The sequence below is a fragment of the Camelus ferus genome, chromosome 25 (genome assembly GCF_009834535.1).
Source record: "Camelus ferus isolate YT-003-E chromosome 25, BCGSAC_Cfer_1.0, whole genome shotgun sequence".
NCBI classification, from domain to species: Eukaryota; Metazoa; Chordata; class Mammalia; order Artiodactyla; family Camelidae; genus Camelus; species Camelus ferus.
The window spans coordinates 18923808-18948715 of NC_045720.1; the positions used below are offsets into that span (position 1 = coordinate 18923808).

Genomic DNA, 24908 nt, shown 5'->3' on the forward strand with positions numbered 1-24908 from the left:
GAGTTTTATTAAAAGACTGGAGTGAGCATTTCCTTTAAAAGATTCCAGAATGGGCCATTTTGAATGTCAAAAGCTTTCTCCGCTTATCAAGAATTTAATCATGATAAAGAAAGGATCAGCTTTTAAGTCCTTGGACCAACATACCTCAGTGACAGGCAGGAACTTCAAATAGCAGGAAAATAAGCTTCCAGTTCTATGGAAACAAAGTTTCCAAAAGAGAGGATGGGATTAAAACGCACTGATAGCAGCTCTGGGTGAGCCCCAGGGAGAGAGAGAGAGAGACAGAGAAACTAACAATAGAAGTACATGATGATTAAGAAGGCAAGTTGTTTCTACAGGAGGAAAGACTAGCCAGAAAGCGTTTTGGCTCAGAATTGCCAAAAGTTAAATTACTGTGGCGCCTTTTCTCTCCTGAAGCTTTATGAATTTTGATATATTGTTCAAGAGATTTTCTGTCATTAATCCTAGCCTGACCGTACAGTTTAGGGGTGGGGCAGTGTCTACTGAGGAACACAGAGGGAGTTGTATCAATCGTGCTTTTAAAGTGATCCCCTAAAAATACACATGGATTACCTTTCATGCAGTGTGTTTGTAAAAACGATTATTGTCAAGGAAAGCATTTGATTTCCAACCAAGCAAAGCAAGATGTATAAAACTTAGCAGCTACTAAAATTAGGTAGTGCTTGCTGGAGTTTTACAGGCTTGGAAATTTAAATACCATGAAACATCATACAGCTTTTTTTTTTCCCCCCAAAATGTCATGTCTTCTCAATTATAGAGTGAAATATAGAGAAAGCCTTACAACTCAGCATTAAATTATCATCCTATTACATACTTTTATTTAAATGTTGAAAACTGTTATTTACAAGGGCTAGAATAACAAAATCTGCAATCACTTACTGATACTCCCTAGCGCCCAGTACTGTGCTTTACAATTTATATACCTTAGTAAACAATTCTGTTAGGTAGATAGTATTATACCCATTTTACAGATAAGAAACTGAGATCTGTGAAGTTTGAGCAATGTGCCCAGCCTAAGTGATTCAGGATCCAAACTCTGATCCATCTCTGCTATTCCATGAGAACAGAACTTCTTACAAAAGATCTTCATTCACTTTATAGCAAAAAGATTCAACTCCATGAATCCTTGAGGAAACTTCATTTTTTCCCCCATTCGTCTTGATTTGCCAGGCGATGAAGAACTCAAACAGGAACGCTAAGAAAACAGTGTCTAGGTCATTTATTGGCAGCTATGGTTTTTGGTTTACTGCTTCCTGCTACTCACCCTTCAGCTTCTCCAAAGACAGCCAGTGGGTTCTGGCACTCTCTTCTCTCCCGGTTGCTCTGATGCTCTGTGATTGAAACTAGCAGCTCCATGGTGACCAGGAAAAACAAACGAGCCCATACCAGCCCTGTAAGCACTTACTGAACAGATTTTGAAAAGGACTGAACTCAGTACAGCTCCAGAATTCCATCTGGAAGTTAACACTGATAGCAATCTTAGGCGAAGTTCCTGCCTGCCTTTCGCCCAAGGACTCTGCAGCACCAGGCAGTATTCTATTGCTCTGGACTTCTCTCAGAAACATGTGAGCATTTTGATACGACGATGCTTATTTTATTCAGGGAAACTCCCAGGCTCGCAGAGAGAGAATTTAGATGCACAAATTCCCATCTCGGGATCAGTCAACTACAGTGTAGAATTAGAAGGGCATTCTTGCTTTAAAAATCTGTCCAGTTAAAGAGAATTGTTTTTGGTTGCAAGAATCTAGGTTTGGCTTAAGAGAATTTTAAAGCCTCACCTAGAACAGGGAAGAAATGTGAAAGCCTGTTCAGAATATTATATTAATTTGGATCCTTATTCAACCGAGAAAAGTGATGCCTCAGAATGAAAATATCAGTATGTCTCATTTTTATTGAACAGTATCATTCCGATTAGCCTAAGGGCGCACAGACGCGAAACACACACTACTATACAAAGCCTATGAGCTCTCTTAAAGAGAGGATAAATAATTAAATTATTCCAGAAGTAGAATTAAAGGGAGTAAGACAGGACCCTCCCTATAGATATAGATAGAGATCGCTCACTCAATCCATCAATCCATCGGTAGAGAAATAGCTCTAAGAACACACAAGAGGTTTTGCAATTTTAAGGGAACCACCAGTCTACTACCCTGGTACACTTTTATGACGATGGCTTTTATATTTCAGTGCTATTTCCTTAATTTTTTAGAGATAAGTTCAGACTTTGAGATCTTGAATTCTCCTTGGCTCTGGAAAGCTTCCCAGTGGCCTGGCATAAGATAGGCAGAGGATTAAAAGAGCTTGATATCTTTGGGAACTAGACTTAAAGGACTAAGATCCAGAAGATGGGGTGGGAAGTGAATACTAAATGTTATGCTTTTAGGGTGAATGAAATCAAATAAAATATTAATGATTCCTTTTCTTGTACCTGGGAATAAAATATTTATATTTAAAAATTCTCCTAGGTTCAACTAAAACTGTTTTCCTCTTCCTGCCATAAGTTAAAAATCCTGGAATTACAAGAGACTCATGCACTTAGTGGAGTGGTTTCTAAACATTTTTCATTAAGTGTTTCATCCTAAAAAATTCTCAAGTAAACTCCCCTAACATTTGAATATTTATTTATAAGTAAATAAACAAATAAAGCACAATCAGAACAACAGAAAGATTAAAGGAAGAGATGACAAACAGTTTACTTATTAATGGTGATTTGTTAATGACAGTGGATGTCAATTTCCAATAGACAATTTTTTTTTTGCCTTTGCCTTTGCCACTATTGTTTTAGTGACTTAATGTAACAGACAAGGAGCTCATACAAAGAATAGGGGATGGGCCCTGAGCTGTCATTTTCTTGAACGTGTGTATTTTTAATGCCAAATTCAATTCATAGTTTCTTTGCAGGAATTCTCTCAAGCCACTTGTTTGTTTTGTGAGTTGTTCTTGGAAATGCAACAACTTAATTCATAAATAATTGCAATCCATAGCTGGTAAACAAAGGAGGTCCCAGATCAACCCTTCTACACTGTGGACACCCCATTCTGTCCCGGGAGACACAGGGTGATTCTTCCTATGTGGCACGTGAGCAGCGATACAGAGATTAAATAAGAACAGGAGTGTCAGTCCATACTTTAAATATCAGTAAAGCTTAATTTCTTCTCTAGTTTTACGGTTTTATGTGTATACACACATATATTAGTGTAAGTTGATGCATTCCCATCCCAAATCTCAACACACACACCCACTCGGAGTTTCAGATATCCCACTTTGGATATCACTCACCAGATTTAACAAAAGTAATGACATCAGTAGTACTGCAGATAAAAATGAGAACTACTGTTTAATGAGCACTTACTAATTGCCAAGCCCTGAGTTAGGCAATTATAGATATTTAATTCTTGTGATAGATATGTCTAGACACTGTTTTGTTTTGTTTTTAAACTGCATTTTATAGAGGAAGAGAAAATGAGGCTTAAAGAGAGGAAAACTAGGCTTAGAGTAGTTGAGTGTTTTATCCAAGATCACACAGTATTTAGCAACAAAGCATGACCAAAATATCCTGTTCCCCATGAGACCATGTTCTTATTTATTTATTTGACTTTTTTATTGATTTATAATCAGTTTACAATGTTGTGTCAAATTCCAGTGTAGAGCACAATTTTTCAGTTATACATGAACATATATATATTCATTGTCACGTTGTTTTCTCTGTGAGCTACCATAAGATCTTGTGTATATTTCCCTGTGCTATACCGTATAATCTTGTTTATGTATTCTACAATTTTGAAATCCCGTCTATCCCTTCCCTCCCTCTGCCCCCTAGGCAACTACAAATCTGTATTCTATGTTAGACCATGTTCTTTTTATGCGAAGGACAACTTAGCAGAGACTACTCCTCTTCCCTAAGTAGAGTCCTCCTCAGTGGAGGGTCAGCTTTACACAAGGTCTGAGTCAGGAATCCTTATCCTTTGAAATCTGCCAGATCTCCGTGTTGCTGTTGGAATTTCTTTAGCAGAAATTAAACTTTTCCTTTCACAATTAAAGAAAGGGTGGCATCCAGACGGACTCATTTGTATCAGCATGTAAGTGAAGAGACACCTCATCCCATCCAAAAGGGCACCAAGTGGACAATTTGGATGCCTGAATATAATCTATGCCTAATTTTCACTTTTGCCTCAGGCCAGGTCTACAAAGCAAATGTGTTGTAAATTTGATGTCCTTTTATATCTGTTCCCTTGCCCTGTGTTATTTTTTCTGTATAAACTTCTGCTTACCCTGGACATTTGACTCTTCCCTTTCCTTTATCAAAAGGCCATCAGCCTGCTAGATTCTGTCACTCTGTGGTTTCTCCACTGTGTTTTCATCAGAGTCCTCTTGCCCTTTTTGTCCCCTTGTCATCTGTCCATGGAAGGGAAGAGTTCTTCTAATTTTAGATTGAAATTCATTTACATTTCCCACAAACTTGATATTTGTCTCCCTTCTTTTATAAATTATTTACACTGGGAAGGCTGAATCATGAAACTGAAGTGAAAAATAATATCATTTTCATGTGCTGATTTTAAAAGGGGTGCATATATTATATTCTACTCCTTACATTTTTTTCCTTGATTGTCTCAGTTTGTCTTTGCCCCTTGTGGCTCCCTGGTCTTTGTACACGATTGAAGAGAGCATGGCATGCTTCACATTCATTGACCCCCATCATAAAAGTCACTCTTAAAATTCAACAACTGGTCTTTAAATGGTCTACTATGGGCCAGCACCTAGTAGACTCAGTCGGGGGTATATAAAAGAAAGGCAAAACTCCCTGCATTCTAGAACTTTTCTAGATGTGATGATAGACAAGGCTATTATTATAATATAAAGCACAATTTGTTGAAGGCAGCAGAAGGGGACAACATGCTGAGTTTCTGGGAAGGGAGCAATCACATTGGGCTGGAGAGCCTGGATGAAGGTAGGGTGCTTACACTAGAGGTACCTCTTGTCTGTCCAGCTCTCCACAACTCTTCCAAAACACAAAGGGCCCCCACCTTCTACATAGTAACCCTGGCCCTTTGTCTGAGGAAGTTGATCCGAATGTGGATACCTGATCCAAGCTAGAGCCATAGCTTCCCTTCTTTCAAATTTTATGGAATCTGGGGCTTGTGTGAAGGGGAAGCACGTGATCCTGTGGTTGTTTAAGTGCTTGGGCACTTGTACTAACTTGACTGAATTCAGTGCCTTGCTCTACTGACAAGCAATGTGGTCTTGGGAAATTTATTTAATCTCTTTGTCTTTATTTATTAATTTTTTTTAAATTTGGGAAACAGGAGAGAGTAATATGAATTTTCTCATACAACTAGTATGAAATGTACAGAAGAGAATTTATTTTAAGTGTAACATACTCCATATTCAATAGATATGAAGCTCTTAAGATGATCACAACTGCCATTGTTATGACTGAATAGATACCTCATGGACATCACTGCTAGGTCCTAGAAGCGACCTGGGGCCTCCCTTCATCAGGCATTGGTTAATCATCTGTCCCTTTGAGGTCTCTCAGCAGCCTTCTCCATGAAAAAAAAGCTTTTTCAGAAAAAAGAAAAAAAAGCAATCTTTTTTCACTGAAGTTATTCTGGGTTGTCTTTTGTTGTTTGAAATTAAGAAAAAAACTAGATCTATTAAGGTAGTCTAACTTGAATTCCTTTTTTCTGGTTTTCTTTCTATCATTATTGTTATTCCTTGTCATCCCTTTCAGGACATTAGACATTTTTTAAATTCCACTTTTTCCACATTTTGGTTATATATTCATGTGCGTTAACAAAATTTGTTAACTCTGTAAATTTTGACACAGATAGTAAAATAAAATAAAAACCAAAACCAAAACAAACAGATGGCTATAGATGACCTAATTCTATAATGGAAATTTATATATATATTTTTTATATATATATATATGTATAAATTATTGTATGATAATATATATTTTTATATATTTATTATATATATATATAAATAACCACATTCTATATATCATTTAAAATTAGACGTTTCCTTTTGTTACACTTCCACAGAAGCCTTATGTTATTCAGAAAGGGCAATACATATAATGTTCGGAATGATCCATAAATGATTGCCTTTGAAAAGGGATGAAGAGATACAGCTTTACAATGAAAAATATCAGATAAAAAGTAGTTAGTTTATGTACATAGGCAATGCATCACACATGCACAAGTTCATCAAGTTAAATCAACCTCATGGCATTATTTTGAAATCAGTGGTTATTATGCTTCCACCGAATTTTTGCCCTAAAAAGCCCACCCTTAGGAGTTCCAATAGTTATGTAGAATCCTACACCTAGGAACCCTATTCTAGTTGGATTGATATGAAATAACTGAATCAATCACATTTTATAATTTTAATTATGTATTGCCTAATCCTTTATGAAGGAATTACCTCATTACTTGATGAAGCAATCCAGTTCTGGTTTTATCACACTCTGGCCTTCGTGTTTATTTTTTTCATGTTTATTTATTTGTCGAAACCTGGCTTCAGCCTTTCTCAAGCAACAAAAATAACCACCAAAATAAAATAAGAAACTGAAAGCCTGGGATTTACATTTATCAATAGGTAATTCTTATCAGAGAAGTACTCCAGAAGAGATACTGCATTTTAAGAATTCTGGCTGTTTGAAAAAGGAACCAACAAAAAAACAAAACCAAGATCAACCGTTACAATTGTGTTAGGACTCTTTCTGGGGCAAAGGAGAGAGAGCCAATTTAGAGTAATATTTAAAATAAAAATGAGATTTGTGGGTATAAGTGATTATAACGTCCACATGGCAGCTGCCTAGAGTTCCAGCGGGATCCAGGGGGTACACACGATACCTAGCCTGCCTTCTCATCTGCTGGAGGAACTCTGACTCCAGGTGGTTATTTTAGCTCCTTCGGTTCCTGCTTCCCGGGCCACAGTGAGATGCTGTCTGATGCAGGGCTGGGCAGGGAGAGAGGTGCCGGGTGAAATGTGGTGACAGAGATAAATGTTTGATACCTTACATTTCCTTTTTTCTATCCTTTTGTTGTTGTTCCATAAATATGTGGATATCATACAATAAAAATAGCTGCCATTTGTCAAATGCTTGCTCACCCGCAACGTGACGCTAGGTCTGTGGGGTGCGTGTGGGAGTTCTGAAGATGAAAAAGGGGTCTGAGCCATTAGAGGAATTCAAGCGGAGAAGCCAGAGGGTGGATCCTTTCTCTGGACCTGGAGCATTGGATTTAGACAGGCCAGTAAAGATTCGCCAGATTTCAGGATTGTTTTGTTTCCATCACACTGTCTCCACATCTCACCCTCTTTTCTCTAAACTTATCCCCAGGAAACTCAAGCCAGATCCTTCTTAACGTAGCCACAAGTTTCTACAGGAATATCGGCTATAGAAACCACTAAGTGTGTATTGAGCAAAATAATAATAATGTTTAATCATTGTTATTATTATTGATGAACAATTTAAATTCTCATCTGAAAAGGATTTTTTTTGATGACAATCTACTTACGTTAGATAATACAGCTTTTTATTACTCTACAGTTTTCAAATTTTCATGTTCTACATTCAAACAAGTGAGAGTATATATTTTAAAACTACAAATTCATTTTATGCTGGCCAAACATGCAACTTGTTGCATTCAAACGTCCACAAGTTATGGATTAAGTCTAGAAGAAAATGCATCCATCCATAATGCATTTTAAATGGAACGTTAAGACAGTTTCAACAAATACGAAGTAGCATGTTTTTGCTAGAAAATTAAAATATTTTCATGCTGTAAGGATGTGGTCACCCTGGATAACACAAATATACCATCTTAGACAATAACTTAGTCATAAAGGAAATTCAGAAAGAGATTTTTTTTTTTTACTCCATAAGAAAAATATCCAGATGTAAATTACTTCAACCAAGGGAAATTTCTTCATGTTAGCTAAACTCAAAGCATTTAGCTCACAAGATGGTTAATTTTCTAAAGGAAACCACTTCTCTTTCTATGGGCTTGCTTTTCCATACACATTCAAGTCTTCAAAAGAACAAGCCTGACTCTATGAACTGATCAGAAGCATTTTCTCTGTGTGAATATATTTTTATGCTGGGCAAAGAAAAAAAAATTCTCTGCCCCCTTAAAGAATTTGGAACTACATTAAAAAGTAAAACTCTTGATTTAGGACTGTCAGCCTTTTTGGATAAAGCTGTCAAGTATTTCTTACCTTAAAACAATATTAAGATGTATGAGAAAGATGAAAGCCAGGCCAAGGGTAACCTTGATATGCAGAAATTTAAATATTCAGCACCATTACAAGGTTGGACCCCATCTAGCTGGTATACTGTCCTGTATATTAGCACCATTGCTTTCAGCCTCTTGTGATCAGCTGCACAGTTACATAGAGTGAAGCTTTGATCATCTGGTGTTCCTGCCAGGAAGTGTCAACGCACAGAGGTACAAATATATCCTCTAGTCAGAGATACTGAAGGAAACGAGTTGAACATAAGTCATGTTATAACCTGATAGTGATTTAAAAAACACCATTTTAGAAGATACATAAAATCATGACTTTCCCAAATTTATTTCCTGGTTGTAAATTTCATGTGCTAGATTATCAGAATAACTCCATTTATAACTTATTCTGGCCTCATTCTGTACTCTTCCTTCCCTACCGAGCACCCCCAAACTCCTAACAAAGTGACCACAAGAGGGGCTTGGATTTGCAGCAAATATAATACTGATCCTAGTCAGGTCCTTAAACTGCTTGTTGGTTATCTTTTGTTACCATGCTGTGCAAGACTGAGGGCACTAACCGTGTGTCCAACTTTGTGAAGTTATATTTGGATACAAGACACAAACTATTCATGCCTGCTCTGCTCCCATAGTTCTTCATTTGGATGGCTCTGTTAATGGGTGGCCACTTTAATAAATTAGAAGAGGCCAAAATGACCTTAAATAGCAACTGGCTCCACGTTCCTAACTTCATAACCATTAGAATGTAAGCTCCCACCAAGTAGGAATTTTTGTCTGCTTTGCTGTCACTGTGTCCTCAAAACTGGACAGTCCCTGGCACACAGGAGGTAATCAATAAATGCAGGTTGAATGAATACAAGAATGAATGAACTACATAAATGAATTATTTGTTTTAGCGAGAGCCGTATGGAAAAGAATTACGAGACGACACTAGGAAAGTGTCTTCCCTAAAGGTTGTTTACAAAATATGCTAGACTGAAGATACAATATGGGTTTTCATTTTGTTTAGCAAATCTGATTGATTAATAGTGCCTTTCTTCGATGCTATACTGAGATGAATTCTGTGGCTCATCCAAGCTCAGTGGAAAAGAGTGCTGAAATCAGTTGGCGGTGTCTGCTGTGGGGTGATGGTGGCCCTCATGACAAATATTTGCTGTTCTTGGGATAGCTTCCCACCTGGCTGGGTGTATACTGTCCACACTCTGCCATTCTTATAGTTCCTCATCTGATTGAATCAACCCCATCCATTATACGTGTATATTTCTCCTTAAGGTTTATATAGGAATTCTTTCAATTTCCTTTCCCCTGTAAGATTCTGTCCCATTGATATATTACCAGGACAAAAATCTCTTTCTAAGAAACCCCATCTGCTACAGACCTCTGTGCTCTACTCAAGGGTGCAGTGGGGTATACAGTTTTCCTCTGGGCTACGAGTTCTAGGAGAATATTGATGTAACACTCTTTCCACCCATAATACAGTCCCAGGGCTCCAGCCTCATTCCAGCACAATTCCAAGTTTCCAGGACAGTTGTCCAAGTCTGTTGAAACCTGCTTTCTTACAATGCATTTTCCCCTATTTGCTTTGTTTTGGCCAGAATGAACAAAACTGACTTTTGTCATCTGTCAAATGGAGCAAGATATTGGGGTTGGGGAAGCGTTGGAGGGAAGGTTTTCCATACTTTCAATTTTTGTAACAAAAATAAACGATTGTCTGCTCTGGGAGAGGTCTGGGTTTCCAATACCACATAGCACACCCCTATCTAAGCAGATTGGAAACACGGCTAAGGTTACACCAAGGTTGGCAATTTTGCTTAATTCAATGGAGCCAATAAGCTATTATTGGCTTGGGAACAGCAGTCTGCAAATCCTAAATCCTTTAGAAGTGCAGCCTCCCTTTTAGGTGGTATTGAGTGATGCTAAGAGGCTTTCTTGGCATTTCCAGACATATTGTGGGATGGGCTGTTGTTAAATTCTCAGGTCATGGGTGTGAATGTGCAAGGCAGATACAGCCCATGTGTGTATTCCTTGCAGATGTGTTTTGCCAACACATCTTAGCTTTGACCTGCTAAGTGATTCAGACTATTTATTCAGTCACAGGGTTGAATCTTCTCTAAGCTAGAAAACTACCACTAAAGTGAAGGATAGCAGATCACAGAGTGGTTTATAACCGTCTTAGCCTGTAAATTCAAACCAATATTTTTTTTTATCAGAATTAGATCAGTCCTGCCAGCTCAACTTTCCCTTAGCGAATGTTATTTCTATGACACTCTAAGTGTTTTTATTTCCACTGAAATTGACTCAGACTACATAAAACTACAGAACATCTGCACAGTTTTGATAGGAAGAGTATTTTTCCTATCTTTTTTAGGACCTGTATTTAATTTGTGTTTTAATTAGACTCTGTAAATATGGCTGCAGTTTCCAGAACGGTCTCCCTCCCTTCACAAAGATGGTCTGTGGGAAATTTAATGGATCCGACCAGGGAAAAGAGTAACCTGGAAATGAGGCAGCCTGACGTACTGCTGTTTCGCTGGCTTGCATTTGCAATAATACAATGTTTAGTTCACAAAAATGGGCTCCTCAGGCCCCACCAATCAGACATTTTGACTGTGAAAGTCATGCCTTTGACTGTCCTGGTAAGGTAGGCTTGTGGTGTGTAAGTAAATACTCCTTGCGTGGAGACCTGAGTTCAGATGTCTTTTGATTGGCACTGGAAGGCAGATCATCAGTGTGCTCGGTTCCTGCAGGTAGAAGCCGCACCCAGGTAAATTTCCCAGTTGCTGCTAACGTGGTTCTGTGCTTCAGAACGTGGTGGGGTGCTTGTTGGAAATGCAAGTTCTTGATTCTCACCACACCCCGTACTGCCTGATAAATAGCTGACTGCTGCCTTGGCCCTTAAACGTACAAATCCCGAAGAGAATGACCCAGCTGCTCCTTTACTTGGTATAAACTAATACTTGATCTTGATTTATACTTGGGATTGATCTGCCTTCACAGACAGATATAGCTAAACAAGTTGCTCAAATATCACAGTATTTCCAACCAAGTTCCTAAATAGCCACTTCCTGGTGTCCTCTCATCAGCCTGCTTCCATACCAGCCTCTCCACTGGAATCCCTCTCTCCAGTTCACATTCGACCCACCGAAGGGTTAATGCCAGGCATCCAGTTCCCGCTTAACTCCTAGCTTTTCTCAGTGGGAAATTTTATTCTCATTTCAATAACAATCACATCTCTGGGGGCTAACCATCAATCTCCATCTTCTGGTCATCTCTTCTTCTGAGCTTAGAGCTCAGCTCCAAATATCTGTCTGCCTGGTGGGTGTTTCATTGACGCGTCCATAGCTAACAAAACCACAACTGTGTCAAAAAACAAATCAGTCATCTTTCTGCCTAAATTCAGCTCCTCCTCCCAACTTCTGTCCCGATCCCTGATTCTTATTCATTCTTCCACCATGTGCCCGGTCAGCTAAGCATGAAACTGAGTCATTCTTGTCTCCTTGCTCTCTCCATCCAATTAGTCATCCAATTAGTTGAATTTTACTCCGAAATTTATTTTGCATCCATCATTTCCTTTCCATTCCCACTGCCACCACTTCACTGCAGACTCATTGCCTCACTTCTAGATAAACAATCATTTCCTTACTTACCCCAATCTTTCCCTTCATGCCACAGCCAGATGAATCCTCTGTAAACCTCCTTTTGACCATGTCAAATTTCTATTTGAATCCCCTCCATGGGTCACTTCCTAAAAAGAAAAAGCTAGTTGTCTTAGACTGGTGTGCAAAAATTGTATGATTCCCCCCAAACTCTTTCAGACCTCTCCAGCCAAGCCTTTTGTGGCGGAGGTTTTATTAGATAGTATTTAGTTTAACTACAACTCTTATTCTACATATAAGAAATTTAACTCCGGCAGGAAAATGCTTGTCAGGCAGCCATGATAATGATCCAGTTTTGCTGACTCCTTCTACTATACCACGTTCCTGCCAAGCCCCTGATAGAAAGTCCAGACGTAGCTTTATCACGCATCCCTTTTAGTTTCTACCTCCTGCTGTGTTTCTCTTGTGGATGCTGCCTTGACCTTTCCCTCCACCCGCCCCCAGCTCCATTGCTTTTTTGAAGCCTTGTTGTGATGCAATTCTGCCCTAATCTTTCTCTCATTACATCAGGGACCTCATGTCACTCTTAGTTGCCTGGTTGGAATCGGATTTGTGCCTTTTCCATACCACCTGAAACCACAATATTTCCTCTTAGCTGAAGACGTTGCTTTCTAGTTCACTGAAAAACACTGGACCAGTCCTAAGAGAGTTCTGTGTTACAATGGTTCTCAATCTGGGATGCACCCTAGAACCTCCCGTAAATAAAAACACAAAGACAGAAACAAAGGAACAATACTTTGTCTGCAACCTAAACCAATTACATAAGAAACTCAGGGTGTTCCTAGGAAGAACCTAGGCATTAATAGTTTAGAACACTATCCAGGTGATGCTAATGTGTGAGAACCACTGTTTCACAAATTCCCGTCCCCATGTTTACCTACCTACTTTTATCTATTCTCAGGTACTCTGCCTTCTCTTTGAATGAGCTCTGAGCTTATAGTTGATGTCATCTGTTCCCTGTGCATACAAAATTCATCCCCTCATCCATTCAGGGATATCACCTCAATATCTATCCACCCTCCCTCATTCTTATCCATGTACAAATATGCTATGGTTTCTCCTATTTGGAAAAATAATAAATGAACTAATTAAACTATTACCCTATTTCTCTGCTCTCCTTTACAACAAAACTCCTCCACACTCCTTTATGAATTATTTTTTCCATCGTGTGCATCCATTTCCATGTTGTTAAATCGTACGGGGATTCCCAGTCCTCATCTTACTTGACTCAGCATCAGTATTTAATTCAGTTGATCACACCTTTTGCTTTGATACACTTGCCATCCTTGGGTTACAAGCCCCTCACTCATTCCTAGGTTTCCTCTCACCTTATTGACTATTCCTCTTCAGTCCCCTTTAGTTGCTGTTCTGCAGCTCCCCATCTCTAAATATTGGAGAATGTCTGGGACCAGTCTTGGACTCCCTCTCCTCTTTATCTACATACATTCCCTTGGTGATGGCATCCAGTTTTTTTTTTCTTTTTTTAAATTTTGAAGTTCAATTAAAATATAATAAACTACACATATTTAAACTGTACAATTTGCTCAGCTTTAACATATGTATACACTCATGAAACAATCACCACCCCAGTCTAGGATAACAAACATTTCCATTCCTCCTCAAAAATTTTCTTATTTATTTTGTAATCTTTGTGTTCTTCCACTCCAATTCATGGGCAACCATTGATCTGATTTCTGTTACTAGTTTGCATTTTCTAGAGGTTTATATAGAAAGGGAATCATATAATGAGCACTTTTTTTTTTTGGCCTGGCTTCTTTCACTCAAAATAATGATTTTGAGATTCACCTGTGTTGTTGTGTTGATACTTTGTTACCATTTATTGCTGAGTAGTAATTTGTACCCATACCATTGAGTGGGTATGCCGTAATTTATCCACTTAACTGATGTTGGACCTAGTTTAGGGCTATTACCAATAAAGCTGCTACAAACATTTGTGTACTAGTCTTTGCCTGAGCATATGTTTTTATTTCTCTCAGGTAAATTCCTAGAAGTGGAATGATGGGGTTTTATGTTAGATGTATGCTTAACGTTTTAAGAAACTGCCCAAATATTTTCCGAAGTGATAATTCCATTTTATATTTCCATCAGCAGTGTGTAAAAATTCCAATGGCTTATGTCCAAGCCAAGACTTTATGTTAAGGCAAACTGTGCCCTAAGATCTAAATCTGGCTTGCCACTTGTTTTTGTAAATAAAAGAGCTACGCCCTTTCACTTTCTTATTGTTGCTTTCATGCTATGACTGCAGAATTGAAAAGTTTTGACAAAAACCATATGGCCAATGAAGACTAAAATATCTGGAATCTTCATACAAAAAAAAGTTTGCTGACCCGTCCTTTATATGGTCTTCTAGAAAAAAATTTAACTATTCTAATGGGTTATAATGATTTGTAATTGTGGTTTTAATTTGCATTTCCCTGATGACCAATGAGATTAAACATCTTTCCATGTGCTTATTTGCCATTCACTTATGTGAATCTGTTTAAATCATTTTTCCATTTGCATTTTTTATTTGTTGCTTTGTTTGGTTTGGTTTACTTCTTATTGAAGTATGAGTTTCTTGTGTATTCATGAAACAAATCCTTTGTCCGATATAAGTGATAAGAATATTTTTCTCATTTGATAGCTTGTATTTGAGTTTTCTTGATGACATTTTTCATAGGGTAAATCTTGTAATTTTAAGAAAATCCAATTTATCAGTTTTCTTTTTCATAATTAATGCTTTTTGATTCTATCTAAAATAACTTTGGCTACGCTAAGGTTACAAAAATTATATCCTATGTTTTCTTCTACTTGTTGTATCTGTTTCGGCCTAACTTTAGGCCTAATTCTATTTGGAGTAAATTTTTACATAGGGTATGGTATAAAGGCCTATGTTCACTTTTTTCCATATGGATGGCCAGTTGATCTAGCAAGATTTGTTGGAAAATATTTTTTTTCCCCAATTGAATTGACTTAGCAACTCTGTCAAAATTCAGTAGATACATGTACAAGTGTTTTTCTGGACTTTTTTCCATTCCACTGATATTTATGTCTATCTCTTGACCATTACCAAACTATCCTGATTATGGTGGCTTCATAATAAGCCTTGAAATCAAGTGTGGTTCTTTTTTTCTAAACTTGCTTTTCTATTGTATATTCTTTGGGTTTTCATATCTATTTTAGAAGATTTTGTCATTGCTTTACAAAAAAAAAATAAAAAAGCATGCTGGGGTTCTGCCTGGTATTGTGTTGAATCCACATACAAATTTTGAGAGAACTGCCGTCTTAACAGTTTTGAATCTTCCAATTTATGAATATGGTATATATTTCCATTTATTTAAGCCATCTTTAATTTTTTCCAGCAATTTTGTTTTAAAGTAGAGATCATAGATGTCTTTTATTAGGCTTATTCCTAAGTATACAGCATAAGGAATTTTTTTGGCAAAATTGTATATTGTATTATTTTTGTAATTATAGTTTCCAATTGATCATTGCTAGTATGTAAAAATATAATTTATTTTTGCATATTAACCTTGTGTCTTGTAAACTTTCTCTAATCACTTACTAGTTTAGTTTTTTGTTTTGAAGATTCCCTGGGATTTTGTATTTTAAAAATGATAACATCTGCAGATAAAGTGTTATTTCTTAATTTCTGATCTTTATGATTTGAATTTTTTTCCCTTCTTTTCTTGCAATGACTAGGACTGCCAGTACAGAGCTGAATAGAAGTGGTAAAGTGAGAATTATGCTTTGTTCTTGATATCAGGGAGGAAAGTATTCGATTTTTCACCATTAGCTATGATATTAGCTGTAAATTTTTTCTAGTTTCCCTTTAATTAGTCTGAAAATGTTCCCTAGTATTCCTAGTTTTATTTATTTCTTGACTTTTGATTTTCAACAGTTTGATTTTGAGGTATCCAGGTATCCAGTTTTCTTTGAATTTATACTGTTTGATATTTGCTCCCTTATAAACTCTGTAAATTTATGTGTTTTACTAAATTTGGGGAATTTTTCTGCCATTATTTCTTCAAATATTTTTTTTCTTCCTTTATCTCTTTTTCCTCTCTCTAAGGCATTTTATCACACATGTTAGATTAATATTTATTGTCACACAGATCCCTTAGGTTTATTTATTTTCACTAATTTCCATATATTTGCTTCTCCACCTTTTGAGGTCTTTCCATATTCTGCCTGCTTTTGTGTACTTTTTATTGTCCTCAGGTGGTCGTCTGTAGCATTTTTAATAGTTTTTGGTTGTAATCAGAAGAAAGATTGAATTGTAGTAGATTTATTCTGCCATAACAGACCCTCATTATCCAGTTTTATGGCTTTAAATACCATCCTGTATCTGATGACTTCTAAATAAACATCTCCAGTTCAGACCTCTCCCCTTCCCTCCAGGTATCTGTGTCCCACTATCTGCCTGCCATCTCTAACTTCACTGTGTAATAAGCATGCTAGAATAAATTTGTCTAAGTCTGACTCACCTAAGCTTCTAAAACCTGCTCCTTCACCCTTTCACCCTTAACTCTTTTTTGCTCACATGCCACATCTGACCATCAGCAAATCCTGTTGTCTCTCTTTTCAAAATAGTTGAGTACTTCTGTCACCCTCCCCACACTACCACCCTTGCTCATGCCGTCACCATAGCTCACCTGCATTATTGCAGCTGTGGTTGAACTGACCTCCTGTTCATAAGTGTTTGAACGTGGTCTACCAGTTCTAGATGCCTGAGACATTTGCACAATATTTAATTGCTAGGACCTGCCTTCCAATGTTGACAAGTAAATGATTGAAAAGGTGAATATCACTTCCCGCTAATTGAACCTGTGGTTATAAATCAGGAAGCTAAAATCCACAAATCTTACTAAAATGGGTGGGACTCTCTCCTAGGGATCAGCCTAAGTGATACTCTTGTATTTAGAAATTGTTTAGTAAAGATGTATTCATATAAATCATGCATTGTATTTACTTTACTTAGAACTGGACCACGCCCATAAACTAGGAGGGTGTGCTATCCCTAAATGTTAAGATCACATAACCAGAGTCTCATTATCAAGTCTCATTCAACTTTGTATGATGTTTGAGAGGCCTTGAGCTATTTGATTGACTAGTAGATTTATTAGTGACTCTTCATCAGACTGTCTACCAGCAATATCAATCAGAAGTTATAAGAATCACTCAGGGAAGTTTTTTGAACTTTTACACATGCCCCCTTTCCTACTCTCTCCCTCTCCACTCTGACCAGCATTCTGGCATGTTCTCCAGAAGGGGTCTTCTAATCTCTGAGAGACGGGAAAGTTTGTTTTGGAAAAATATCCTAAATAATTTTTATAACTGCAAAACACTTCTTCCCTCGCTGCAACCAAATTAAGTACCACTGGTGATAATGCTGATTCTCGTTAAACTGCAGATAGATAGATAGACAGATAGACAGACAGACAGATAGATAGATAGATGTAGTTAAAGTATGCATATATATATAAATATATACATACATTATAGAATTATCTTTTTCATATTAAACTATAGAATCCCTAGGGGAAAACACTTCTGAAATTATTCATGTGCAGAGAGACTATGATATTGAGAAATTTAATGACCCATTATACTTGGTAATAATACTTCTTATTCTTTCTGTAGAAAAAAATATTGCTTCACTTTTTTCTATTTTATTTCTGGGTCTCCACGAGGGGATATAAGTTCACCATGTTTAAACTAGAAACTTTTGCCTTCATTTATATATTTATTCAATCCTTCACAAATACGTTACTGAGCAGTTCCTTTTGAAAGGTCTAAAACAAAGACTGTAATAATCAGAAATAAAAGATAAATATTTACTCCCACCTCCAGTTATACAGTTTTTCCTAAGGGTATATTATCTATTACACAAAGTCACTACTTCAGAAATCTTCATTAAATCAGCTGGCTTTTTAAAAACTTACTTTTAGAGGAGAGCGATGAGGAGGGGTAATCTCCTTGACATGAAAAATCACTTCAATGTCAATCAGGGATTCAGCACAAGATTGTGGAATATATTTTTTTATGGAGGAACACGAACACACACACAAACTGGAGAAGAATGTGTGGAAGAAGCATCATATGATTTTAATTTTGAAAGCCAAGAGAAAAAAAAAACATTTAAAAAACAAATCTAATTTTCTAACCTTAAAACTAGGACTATAAAACTTTCTTTTCAACAAATACAAATTGGGTGCTGGTCAAACAGGGAAACAAATGAAGTGACTAAGGGAATAAAGAAAAGTCAAAGTCAGAGTGTCAGAAACTGATAAGATCCTAAAGATGAAAAGAAAGAGGCATCAACGTTAAGAAGGGATGACACAGAGGAAGCAAGAGAAGGGGAGGGTCTGACCGCCAAGAAAGGAGGACAAGAGAGGCCATTCCTAGCCTGCTCTGCTTCCAGCTCCCACTTCTCTAGAGGAACTCTTTCTCTCCAGTGCCTCTTCCTACTCTCTGCCCTATCATTTCCCACCAGTTCTCTTAGCGAGCGTATTCTATCAAAACAAATTCATTCCAAACCTTTCCACGGCCCATTCATGTTTCAGCCAGCAACTTTTAGGATCCAAATTAGGTATAATTTTGTCTCCTCTAGAAGCATAACCACCCCAGTGACTCGGTTAGTTTAAGGCTTTTGTTGTACCAGATTATCCCACATAAAGAGGGCATTGTAACTAAATCAACAAAGACTTCTTTGAAGTTCGTGGGGGAATTTGATGGGAAACCATAACTCTTCCATTACTAGGAAGAGTTCTATGTAATAAAGCTTCTCTTAAAATCTATTGTATCATCACTTTGTTCTAGTTACAGAGCATTTCTCGTTTCTTTACCACTTAGCTATTCTAGGCTTATAACTTCCAGAAAGACCAATGTCAGAGTTTCCAAAGTGCTGTGTTTATATGAGATCTGTATTCACAGGCATTCTTTATAGTTCTTTAAATGTCTTTGAATTTGATTTTCATATCTGTAAATAAACTCTAGTTAATAAGCATCTATGAGAATTAAGGAATAAGAAAAAGCAGTAAAAATTACTATGGCTACCTTGCTGACCCTTCTATTTTTCAAAAAAAAGATGGTAGAATTGGGGATTAAGGTCAAAGATGAACCATCATATAGGTTGGTCTCTTTTGATTGTAGAATTGTGGATTCCTTCATTCTAAAATCTGCAAATCATCTTGAACCTTTATATAAATACAGCCCATGTTAGAGTAATTAAATGCATTTTTGATAGAGACTTAAAGACCAAAAGCATGGCTACTGAAAACAATTCAGTCTAAGACTTTTGCTTTATTTAAGGTCAAGTGCTTAAAAATTAAACACTGTACAGTTTCATTTAAGTAGAATGAAATACAGGGCAGATTGTAATCAGGATTCTGCATGTCTGTTTGACGCCTAATTTGTTTAAAAGGGATTTATCTTTATTTTGAAATTTGCATTTTGAAACACTTATTACCATGGGACTGTAAGAGATTACTATGCTGACCTCTGAATACTTAGAAAAATAGTATATATTAGGCATACTGTATAATTTTTATATTATTAACTTTTAATGTTCTATGAAAAAGCTCTATTGAAATATTGTGATTTTGTTTGGTGATAGCAATGGCAATGGATACACGTAAATAGAATCAGTTACATTTTGGAGACAGAATTACAAGATTCATGATGGATTTTATCTAGACGGTGGTGATAGAGAGTGTTTACAAAGAATGACTATCTAGGTTCTGGCGTGAGCATTCTGGTGGATGGTGATGCCATTTAATTAGATGGGAAGACCCAGGAAGAACAATTTAAATCTCAAGAAAATGGAGAAGGACTTAATGAAACTAAAAAGAGATTAACAATGAATTTACGTATGATGTTAGTGATCAGGCTGTCTACCATTTGTCATGGACAGCACTGAGCATTTTACATTCACCATCTTTTTCAATGATGTCAGCAATCCTACGAGCATGTTCTACAAGAGGACATGAGGACTCGGGTAAGATAACTCCACTGGGATTGGTATGCAGTGGAGCAGGACTCACATTCAAATTTGGTTGAAACCAAACGCCATCCTCTTTGTGATAAAACTATCACAAATTATCACACTACAAGAAAGGAAGTATATTACTCAACTATATTATTTTAATTTAGAGATTATAAAAATAAATATAGTAACTAACTTATGGAAAAGGAGAGAAATTTATTTCATGACAAGCAAGAATATTCATGGTAATCCTCAGCAGGGAGATCCCCCCCCTCCAATTACTATTTCAACATGTAAAGAAAGCTTGATTGATGCTAGTTGCAGACCCTGTGTTACAACTAGTGAAAAAGTTCGAATGTAAAGTCAGAGGTCTATCTTGGCTCTCCTTGATTAGATCACCCTCACAGTTATGGTTTAAATTTATTCACCTGAAATTAATTATAACATATCACTTATAAAGCTCTAAGTATTTTGAGTACAATTCTGAAATATTCAGAAAATAATCATTTCAGAATTCACTGGAATAGAGTCATGAAGGCAGATTGATGAAACTCTGGCCAACAGATTTGACATTCAGCTCTTTGCTAAAACTAATAAACAAATTTGCCGAAAATAATAAAGCAACATGGAACACTGAGAAGTGTCTTGGCCTGGTGAAATGACAGACCTGAGTTTGCCCCCGAATCTATTAATTTTTGGCTGTGAGACTTTGGATAATTAACTTCTTTGAACCTCTACTAGATTGTTAAGATAGTATGATAACTCTTGCAGGTTTCTCTGAGCATTAGACAGAGTATGTATACAGTGAATAGCAATATGATTATAATTAACTCTTATTTTTGTAACAGTGATGATAATAACAAGCAATTATTATTATTATTATTATTATTATTATTATTATTATTATTTATTATTATATCTCAGTAGAAACGGGGTTAGGAGCATAAACTCTGGAGTTAGAGAGTCTTTTATTCACAATTCATTTTGGTCACTTACTAGATCGTCTGCAAAATGGTAGTAATAGCCCAGACTTCACAGGGTATTCATAAAGATTCTGTGAATCAATTAATATACAGTGATTAGCTTTGTGCCTGGTGTTTAGAAAATGCTTAATAAATGTTGCTACTGGTATTTATTGTCATATTAGAGTCAGTCTAACAATGTTAACAATAATACGTCTCAATAGAAAATAGTTAAGTGCTATAAAAAGAGCTCTGTTAGTGACAAATGGTAGATTTCTTAAAGAAACATCCGAGAATTACCTCTAAACCATACCTCACTCATCTCGGTGAATGTGCCTCAATTTCCATGAGAGTAACTAAATTTATTTTCATCTTTCTTAGTTTCCACATTTACGTTATTTATCTTTAATTAATTTATGTTAAGGAATACAGGTGAAAATGGTTTTAATGCCATAAAGAACAATAAATATAAAATAGCATTAAAGTAAATAAGATGAAGCATTCTTAATCTATCACCTATATACGCACCTACTTACTTACCTATCTTATCCATTATGCTTTTTCCATCTTTAAAAGCAGTTTCATGTAGTATATTATTTTGTGCTTCAAATAATGCTATAAAGGAAGCAGGTAATAATTATTATCCCCACTTCATAGATAAAAGATGAGGCACAGGCGATTAATTAAAATACCCACATTTAGAAAGCTTGTTTCAGGGCAGAATGTTACCTGCAAATCCAGATCTCTCACTCACTTTTTACTAGAATGAACCTGCTTTAATCCACATTTTCTATCTCTTTTGAGCCTTCCATTGTATTTTCTCTTCATTCACTCATTCATTTGTTTAATTCTTCTGTTGTTTTATTCACTCTGTTCATCCAACAAATGTGTGCGGATACCACTTGGTGTACCCAAACCATAATAGCTAAGGAAACACTTATCAAGAACAGTGGAATAGAAATCAGAAGAAAGAACTGGGTGTAATTCCTGTCGACCATTAACCCTCTGTCTGATACGGGTCTTCTCCGTATGGATGGCCCACTGGCATCTTCTGGCTTAAATGCGGTCTCCTCTTTTGTGAAACCTTCCAAGATCCGCCCACATGCAGAGTTCTGTGCTCCTGTGACACACGCTTCTTCCTCCCATCTCAGTATCACCCATTTGCTGCTGCCTTGCATAACGGTATTTGCCCTGAGAGAGTTGAATTTTTCACAATAGAGAATTAGGCGAGTGAGAGGGAACTAGGCAAGAGGAAAAAGGCAAACCAGGCAGGAGAATCATGGGAGTATTAATTATGTGGAATTGAAACCCTAGGAGTCAAGACATGTATTTTTAGCTGCCACAAAAGCCCTCCTCAAACTGGCAAATTTTCATCTAGTGGTTACAGAAAGCAGACACTCACTTAATTTTCTCAAGTAATATGATGTTTATTCTCAGCATACAGGTAGAGTGGCAGGCATAATAATTTCCCCTCGTTTATTGATGTCTAGATCCTAAACAGCAGAAACTGTGAATATGTGATATTGCGTGGCAAAGGGGAATTAAGCCTGCTTTCTAACTAAAGGGGAATTATATGGGACTTAAACGGCATAAAATTGCTAATCAGTTGACCTTGAGATGGGGAGATTGCTCAGGATTTTCTGCATGGGCTCCATAGTCACAAGGGGTTCTTCTAAGGGAAAGAGAGTAGCAGAAGAGTCTGTGTCAGAGTCAGAGAGATGTGAAGATGCTTTCCTGCTGGCTTTGAAGAAAGAGGAGGATACCATGAGCCAAGGAATGTAAGGCACCTCCAGAAGCTGGAAAAGCCAAGGATACCAATTTTTCCCTAGAACCTATGGGAGGAACCCAGCCTTGCTGAAACCTTGGTTTTAACCCACTGAGGTCCATTTTTTGCATCTAACCTCCAGAATTATAACATAAATCTGTGTTGTTTTAAACCACTAATTTGGTGGTAGTTTGTTGTAATAGCAATAGGAAATACACACAGGTAATAATAAGACTACAGACATCTAAGCCATACATCCAGGCCTTACAGAAATCCAAGAACAGCGTTATGGCCCTGCCCAAAGAAAGACCAGTCTCCCTGAGGCTTGAATGCGGAACGATTTCTTCAGTGACTCAACGATTCCTTGAGATCCAGCATTGCTCTAGTTTTCCGTTTTTCCATAGCCTTTGCTATAGGAGGATTTTGTGGCTACTTTCTCATACTTTATCAATGACATGAGTCAGCTTTTCTGTGTTTTTGCTTTTCTCTCTGTCTTTCCAATTCTAAACTCGGTGCCAACCAGCTACCTCACCCTCTCCTCTACTTACTCATTGATTATGTTGGCTGCAGGCCTTTGCTGCCTGCTTTCCACAGCGTGTTTTCAATTTTTGCCTTCTTCTACCTATAACTCTACTTCTGTCCATAAGACTATTACCAAATGAGTTTCATTGGTTTAATTAATTAATACTGGCCATGGAGATCAGAGTTCTGGTACCAGGCAGTTTCAGTAGGTGCTGGCCAGACTCTATTGGCTGCCCTTGGATCAGGCATCCACCAATGGTGCAATAATCTTGGCAGACAAGGAAGCACTGTGAGTTACAAAACATGGCCACTAAGGGAGCTTATGCAATAGGGATTGTGTGTGTGTGTGTGTGCGCGCGCAACACTTACAGCAAAATAGACACTCTTTTTCTATTACAAAGGTTAAAAACATGGGCTGGAATCACACACCCTGCTTTCAAATTTTGGCTCAGTTATGAGGCTTAGGGCAAGTTACTTAACTTACTCTAAGTCTGTGTTTCTGCACTTACACAGTGGAGATAGTTTTAGTATCTACACCATAATTGTTGAGAGGATGAAATGAAATTATTGTTAATAATTGTAATATAATTATTATAGGCATATAACAAGCCCTCAGCAAATGCCTGGTGTTACTGTTACTGTTTTTATGGCATTAGAGTTCTTGTGAGGATTAAATGAACAAGCTTATATTCTTTATTGCTACTTGTGAAAAGGCTTTGAATCCTAAATAGAGCAGATCATACTTGGAGATGAGAGATAGTATTTTATATTGCTTTGGAATCAAAGAAACTCACACGATTTCTTTGTTGTATAGGTGTTTGTTACCCAATTTATTCCTTCATTCAGTCAATACTCATTGAGCATTTATTAAGTTCCAGAATATGTTACTAGACAAAAAGATACAAAGATTAAGAGGATAAGGTTGTCTGGCCTTAAGGGACTCCTCAGTGTTTGGGACGAAAGGAAGAAAAATAAAGGAAGGGATTGTGGAGACATCTGGAAGGTAGACTCATTGAACCCATCTTGTTGACCCTTGAATTTTGGAAGAAAATAAAGGGAATAGAAAAAGCTATAGTGACCTTACAGATCATGGACTTCAACTCTCTCATTTTGTAGATGATGAATCTAAGTGTATGTATACATGGATTTTTCCTTCAAGGAACCTCTGGACCACCTTACCACAGTGAAACCAGCAGTGCATGAGACCCTTGGATTCATTTAGAAGCAAGCCTCTGAGTTCACCCTGTGAGAATATGTCAGCTCTCAGTGCGTGGTATCTTATTAATATCTATTTGCTAGAAAATCCAGCATGGGTCATCTCACCATTGGCTGAATTTGTGAGCATCCAATACTTTGGAAGTTCTGAGATCAAACTTGATGCATCATTGTCTTTTCTGTGAGGAGAAGATGGTATAAAACATAAACATTCTCCAACTCTGACTAAATAAGTCCATACATAACCATCATGGCTTTCCCCAGGTTAGCTCATGTACCTTCTAGCGTAATGATTCTTTATTCTATGACCAAGATATCCATCTATCATGCTCCCAAAGAGTTGATAAGTGTCTAGTAGGTTTTTAGTCTTGTGTAGTTAAAGTCTTCATTCATTCTTTTGAAAAAATATTTTTCAGAATCAGACCGCTGATTTTGATGATCATTCTGAAGAACATTTTATATTACTGTTTAATTCAAATAGTTTGAATGATGTAAATTTCAACAAAATCTTATCACATCCTTGCA

General features: G+C 37.0%; 1 long non-coding RNA gene across 1 annotated transcript; it reads right to left on the reverse strand.

The window, feature by feature from the left end:
• Positions 1–20848: 20848 nt before the first annotated feature.
• Positions 20849–21992, reverse strand: LOC116659775. The gene is made up of 3 exons (XR_004315116.1): positions 21611–21992; positions 21422–21496; positions 20849–20973 (listed from the first exon to the last, which is right to left on the reverse strand). It is a non-coding gene; the product is annotated as an uncharacterized LOC116659775 (long non-coding RNA).
• Positions 21993–24908: the final 2916 nt, after the last annotated feature.